The sequence below is a fragment of the Amphiura filiformis genome, chromosome 1 (assembly GCF_039555335.1).
Source record: "Amphiura filiformis chromosome 1, Afil_fr2py, whole genome shotgun sequence".
NCBI classification, from domain to species: domain Eukaryota; kingdom Metazoa; phylum Echinodermata; class Ophiuroidea; order Amphilepidida; family Amphiuridae; genus Amphiura; species Amphiura filiformis.
The window spans coordinates 81,706,585-81,713,917 of record NC_092628.1 but is presented as its reverse complement, the minus strand read 5'-3'; positions in this window follow the sequence as shown (position 1 = coordinate 81,713,917).

Sequence of the window (7,333 nt, the reverse complement as noted above, 5' to 3'; positions counted from 1 at the left end):
ATTTTCTACCTATTTCTATAGAATCGTTAAATAGCTCTGGTGTTTGTTTGCTTTGGCTAAATCCTGTTCAAGTGGTGGGTTACAATTGCATTGTATTTTATCTAGGTATGTATAACCAACAATTAACAAAAGAGAGGACATTCCTGAACCTCGTTGACTTTGGGATGATTTGTAATGACCGCCAACTATGACTTTTTTACCAGCAATGTGGAAATATGGACACATGTAGAACAAAAAAAAAGTACTATTTAGTTGAAGGAGCAGAGTTCAACAAACCATAACCCCGCTTCTAGATATCATTTGAAGTCAAATGATATACCATTTTAAAGCTTATGATATATATTTTCTAAACACGAAATAAAACAAAATTAACCGGAGGCCGACTTTACGGCCGATTCGTAGTGTCCGGTCACATATGGTCACTTCTAAGATCAATGCTTAATTCTGTGGATCAACAAATTAAGTTCATTCAAATAAAATTGAGATACCTCAGATGATCATCATTCCATGTACAACTAAAACAAAATCAGTGACAAAAAGCAATTTTGGCAGCCTAAAGTTAATTTCTTTAAACTTCCGTGGTCCGAGCTGTGCACCAAGCGTCTACGAGCGTACACACAGAAAAAATAAGCAATCACGCTGATTGGCTGATCAATGCACTTGACAACAAGTCGGTTGACCCATTGGTTGTCTGTTCGGTAGCGTAGTAGGCGACCTTGTCACTTTTACGCGATCGCAATTCACCAGCGCGTACCCCGACCACGGAAGTTTAAAGAAAACAACTTTAGTTGAACAAATTACAACTTTGTGTGATGAGATTTTCCATCTCAGAAGCTGTACAAATCTGGCTCAAGTTTCACCATTGAATAAAAGAATTGTATAAAGCTAAACTCACACATGGTCACTTGTGCCCAAATTGATTTGTTGCATGCCTCTTATATCAGGAGCCTCAAGCAGATTAAATTGAAAACCACTGCTTTGTTTTTCTGAGGTGAACAAAACTCAACGTTGTGTTTTTTTTCATTTGTACTAATCAGAAACGCATCATTCCAATACCAGTTTGTGAAAGTGAAATAATTGACACATTAAAAACTGAACTATTTTGTAATAAAATATCATGTAAACAAAAGCATCATGCAAAATGGAGATAAATTTTGGTCGATCGTTCATGTACCGTAACCACTCGGGTATAAGCCCACCCCCCTAGATGGCAGATTTCACTTCAAAAATGGGGGTGGGCTTATAACCGGGGAAGGGCTAGTGCATGAATTTAAAAATAAGAACAATCATCCCCAATTTGTGTATGCCCAATGTACCAGTAATTTTTATCATCTATGTCAATTTCTTAAAATTATAAGTGTGGAATGTTAATTATCAACTGATATTTTTTTATATTTGTTCTTAAATATGAGAGCAAAGCATTGATTTGATTTAAGAACTTGGCCAAAATTTAGTACCTTGGGCTTATACCTGAGTGCACCCTTGTTCCCAGAATGTTTTGAAAAATAGGGGGTGGGCTTATAGCCAAAGGTGGGCTTATACCCGGGTGGTTACGGTAATTATTCCGTGTAAACTAAGCCTAATCATAATCATAACCCTAATCCTAATCCTAAAGTAACTCTAACCCTAATTTCGTGTAAACTAACCCAAATTTTTATGAACTGACACTGTTATACATTGGTTCAACTCAAGTTTGGTGTTTACGTAGGTGCATATTTCGCTGGTCACCATATCAAATTGCAAGCATAAAGTGAATCGCTCGGGAGTATATAGGCATGCATACATTACAAGGGCGGTCAGTTAGCACGCTTGTAGCGCAACCACAAAAAATCATTAATGTCACTACCGAACTTGAGGTGAACCAAAGAATAGTAAACTTAATTTAAGTTATAGCATACTTTGTTAAATTATAATTTCTTACATAATAAGCTATGTTATTCAATATGTTACTGTATTATTTCACTTGTATGTTAGATCATGCTTTGTAAATACCCATGTTAAAAGTTGAGTGTTGATTTTACTGTAACAATGCAACTCAATCAGGAAAACAAGAGCAATAATTATGGTGAATTTTGATTTTCAATGAGAACTATTTCAACCGACATTCGACATCAAAGCAAGACATCTTAATGAGGAACAAAATATTTACCATATTTTGAAAGAGAAACTGGACATTTTTCACATAAAACACTATTGTAATTAGGGAGTCGAATAGCAACGTTTGCACAATATTTTTGTGAGACCTGAGAGCACATCAGACATATCAAATTACATTCTGAATACGAGGAATGTCCTTCTGATATCAAATAATTTTTTATTTTGTGAAATTTGTGATATAATACCAATTTTATGGCAAATTATTAAAAATACTGTACACACGTTGCTATCTGATCCCTTGAGGGAAATGGCAATAATACCTGTAGGACAAATATCACAGTTATGCCAAAATCATTTGACTGTTTTTCAACAAGCTATTCTCCTCTATTCAGTGTTGAAAATACACCAGAAGGAGGTGTTAATTAGGGGAGGGGTAAAATATAGTAAATCAAAGAAGTGTATATATGCCGCAAGACAAGACATACTAGGAGGCTTTTTGTGCTGGTATGCAAAATTGAGGCATGATTTTAATGTGCAGTAGACATCTTTAAACAAGGTATCCTTGATCAGGGAATGTGGTGTTCAAGAATGACATATATATCATAACGGATTACAGGGTAAAACCACACAGATACAGTTGTGTATAAACAAGAAAATCTAAGTCGGGTAATCTGTGACATATCGGCATATGAATTTGGATCTGCTCTAGCTGTTTAAAAACACCTGACACCTTGCTTGACTTGATTGAGTTACATATTTATGATGGCAACTCAGTATTAAAGTATGAGGGGAAATTTAATAGTAGATACATTGGCAAACAATATGTTTTGATCTGATTGTCACATTCCGGCACTGAAGTTCACATGGGGACAGTCAATGAAGTAAAAGCCAATTCACTCTTGGAATTTGACCCCTACCCTTGCTCATACAAGCGATTCAAAAAGTGATTGGACCAAAAAATAATCTGACCCTCTGGAACAAGGAAACATTCAAAACATTTCACAGCAGTAGTACACAAGGTCAAGGAAAATGTATTATGACACTGTTCTAGTTTGTGTAATGTGTGATTTAACCTACTCCTTGGCCTTCCTTCTATTTTCTGCCATTGCAGGATTTACAAGAAGAAATTTCTTGTTACAAAAATTTCATGGCCCTCGAAAGACATTTGGCCCAAGGGCTGTTTTTATGAGTTCAAGGTGGTACTATACTCCTTGATAAATTTGTGGCTATTTTTGCATTTTCTCAACAAATTATAATACGCTGATAACAAAAGTTATATATTATAGGGGTAAGGAATCCAATTACTACACTGGAATTTCAGTGACTCAAGACAAGCGGTACATTATTTATGATAAGAAAAGAGGTACCTCTTGAATGTACCTCATTTCTTAACATAATATATGAACCACTTGTCTTGAATCACTGAAATTTCAGTGAAGTAATTGGATTCCTTGCCCCTATAATATACATAACTTTTGTTACCAGTGTGTAGTTATTTTTTAAGAAAAATGCAAAATTAGTCACAAAATTTATCAAGTAATCGGATAAGATAAGTAGTACCACCTTAACAGATAGAGCAAATTTGATACCATTTCTGAAGATCAATTTTTACTGATAGTCCTGCATATTGTTTTTTGTGTCAAATCCCCCCCCCCCCCCAGGATAATGTGTGTGACCTATTACAGCAAAAGGTAATATTTTGGAAATGGAGATTTGATATTAATTTGGCAGACAATAAAGTAAATGAATACCATTTTGGTTTCCAAGGTGGTGTCTATTGTGAAGATATGAAGAGAAAGCAAGTGCATCTCCTTATTTTTCTTTATTTTTTGCACACTTTAGGCGCTCCACAGACTCCGAGTATTAGACGTACAATATTGTATGCAACATATCTACGTTATTTAATCTATCGCCATGAGTATTTCCAGTAATGTTTAAGTTCTAACGAATGTTTGATGACGAAAAATCGATAATATGTTACATATAATATCTAGTAGAAATATATTATCGATTTTACGTCATCAAACATTTGTTAGAACTTAAACATTACTGGAAATAGAATGGCAATAGATTAAACAACGTAGATATGTTGCATACAATATTTTACGTACAATAAAAAGTCTGAATACTGCTTTAATCATCAATATTATCTTAGAGCTAGACTGGGGGTACATTTGCTGTAACGGGTCACATATGATGAAACATATTATGTGCAGTATTTGTCACTACAGCTGTTTTTAAATCTGATACACACTATAATGGTGTCAAGGGATTGAACAGTATGTAAACAATAAGCTATTCACAGCAATTGCTGGATTTGCCATTGTTCTATAATTATGTATTAGTGGAATGATATGATTGCATACCAAACAATGCCTATACTATAAACATCTGTGGTATTATACATGTGTTGTGCTGTTGGGTAATTTGCATCATATATTCCACTTCTATTGAAACTGCAGGGTATATTATATCATAAATTGTAATTCTTGAATTATGGCAAATTCATCTTTATTTTCATGTTTCATAAACTTATTGTTTTGGTTTTATTTGTATAAATGCTTTGGTTTTGGAAGCAATATTGTATATCTGAATGCGGGGTTCATTTGTATATTTTCATGACTAATGTTGATGGATATGAATGAACCCCGTTCATGTACCAGAACATTTTGTGATTCTTATTTCATCAAAATAATAACAAAAAGTAACAAGTAACATTATTTTTAAAAAAACATGATTTTCCTTTATTTTCCCTACCCCACGATCGCACATGCGGGTTGTTTATGCCCAGCTATCGACCAATCATGCACGCTGTTATATAGCTTGTATGTATGAATATGATGTAATGTGAAAAGATAAGTATTTTTGATAAATAAATTGCTAATCTTATAATATTGTATTAAAACAATTATTCTTCATTATTGTAAAAACATGTATTATAATTATCTTGGCAACTCTGTATTCAGTGTATGACCCACTGTTACAAGGCTATTAGTAAGAAGGCCTAGTGATAGTATACAAATATATACTGCCATGAGAGGTTCTGGTTAAAACTATGGGCCCGAGGTGAGATCAATAGTACTATTTTCCTGAGGGGCGCAGCCCCAAAGGAAAATAGTATTAATTGATCTCAACGAAGGACCATAGTTTTAACCAGAACTTCGAATAAAGGCAGTATATATTTGTTTTATATACTTCATTAATATGTTCTTTGTTCATTGATTTGTTAAAAGAAAATTATTTGACGCTTTGACTCTCCCGCTCCTATCCTGAGTGAACAGCACGACCAATTTAAGCACAAAAAAAAAAAAAAAAAATCGAATAGCCCGAAAATCGGGCTAACCAATTACAACAGCGAAATGACGCTATGGCAGTTTCAAGGCGTGCGTGAACTGTTCCGTCGCATCGAATGCGCCGCATACGCTTGAAGGCATGGTCAAAAGTACTATTTACGGCTTGGAGGTACTATTTACGGCTCATCCGGGACATTGAAAATACTATTTACGGCTTAGAGGTACTATTTACGGATAGGAGTACTGATGGTAGAACTATTTTTGGTCATGTGATCCACTTTAACCAATCAATGAACAAGAATATATTAATGAAGTATATAATACCCCTTATGCATCCTACATCAGTGTGCAATTTGAGCAACTTATGTCTGTCCAAATGCACACTCCTTTATTCATAAATTGCCAGATGTGAGTTTATTTGCCTTTGACTGTTATGATAAATTCTAATTTGTTACTTGCATTTCTTATTATAATGACAGGGTATCGTCATTCACCATTTTATCTTCATAACATTGCCAACATTAACAACCCATATGGAGAAAGATTTATGACCTTTGGTTAAATTTACAATGTAGTGTAATTTTGGGATTGGTTTTTAGAATCTGCACATTTCTACCAAATTCAAGTCCCCCCATTGTGTTGTGGGAGAATTGAATGCAGTCTCTAGCATTGTTATTCCATTTGTTTTTCAAATTGCAAAATGTTAGTGAAAAGATAAAGTGAGGCGATTGTTTGCAATTGAGGTGTCAATACAATCAGCTGAACTATTTTAATTTGTAGAATTAAGACTAAAGCCTTTTCCACCCTGATGTGGCAGTGACGTCAGTGCGCATTTCATTGGACGCAGCTACAAATCGTTAGTGTTCGCTCAAAGTGCTGGCATACACTCGCACAAACCTAAGGACGCTGCATAGATAGGCGCGCGAAACAGCAGTCTCAACGCTGTGTTGTCACTGCCACATCAGGGTGGAAAATGCTTTAGTGTAGTATGAATGTAATGCTTCTAAAGTTCAACTCAGCTGTATATCCTGCAAAGCTAAGAAATGTCACAGAAATATTTGTACCAAAGTACCATCAATATTCTGAAACAATCCTACGTAAGTTATTGAGTTGATCATGTGACCAATATTTGATCCAAACATTTTGTACTTACTTAATATAAGCTTTTGAATATGTATCCTTATTATATTTGTGTGTATATAGAATATGAATAAATATCTTATTATGTTGTCATAACAACATGAGATTAACAGAAATAAAGCAGTACCACATAATTTTGCAAATCATTAGCTGCCTGTTGCTCAGTTAATATATTGTGGACTACGTATTTCATGAAGTCGATTCCAAATTGTTCAGAGCAGGCCTCAAAGAATTTCACAGGGCGGATCACTCGCAACCCAACCTGGTTTAAAGTCCTCTATTTAATATCTTATGGTCCAGGGGATGATTGGAACTCATAAATCTCAGAGAATAATAACATAATTTACACTACTCAAAAAATTTACAGGATCAGACTTATTGAAAATTTCAAAAACAGTAATAACTATGTAAATCACACAAGTATGTTAATTTTATTCATTAATATTCAGGCAACTGCACACTTTCATTACCAATTATTGGAGCCACATAACACTGAAAAAACAAACAAAAAAGAATGTAAATCAGGATTGTCACATTTTTTATCCTTTGAATTTTTGAGTAGTGTAGAACTTACAGAGATGCCAACCTTCCCTATTTTAGTGGGAGGCTCCCTATTTTTGGAAACATTTTTTGTCCATTTTGACACGCAAATTTGGCAACCTCCCTATTTCTGACAAGTTATGTGCCATTGGAAGTTGTATGTAATTTTTTGTTTGAATCCTCCCTATTTTCTGGATGTTAATGTTGGCATCTCTGAACTCATAGTGTAATCACATCCAAGACACTTCAGTAAATTGACAAAA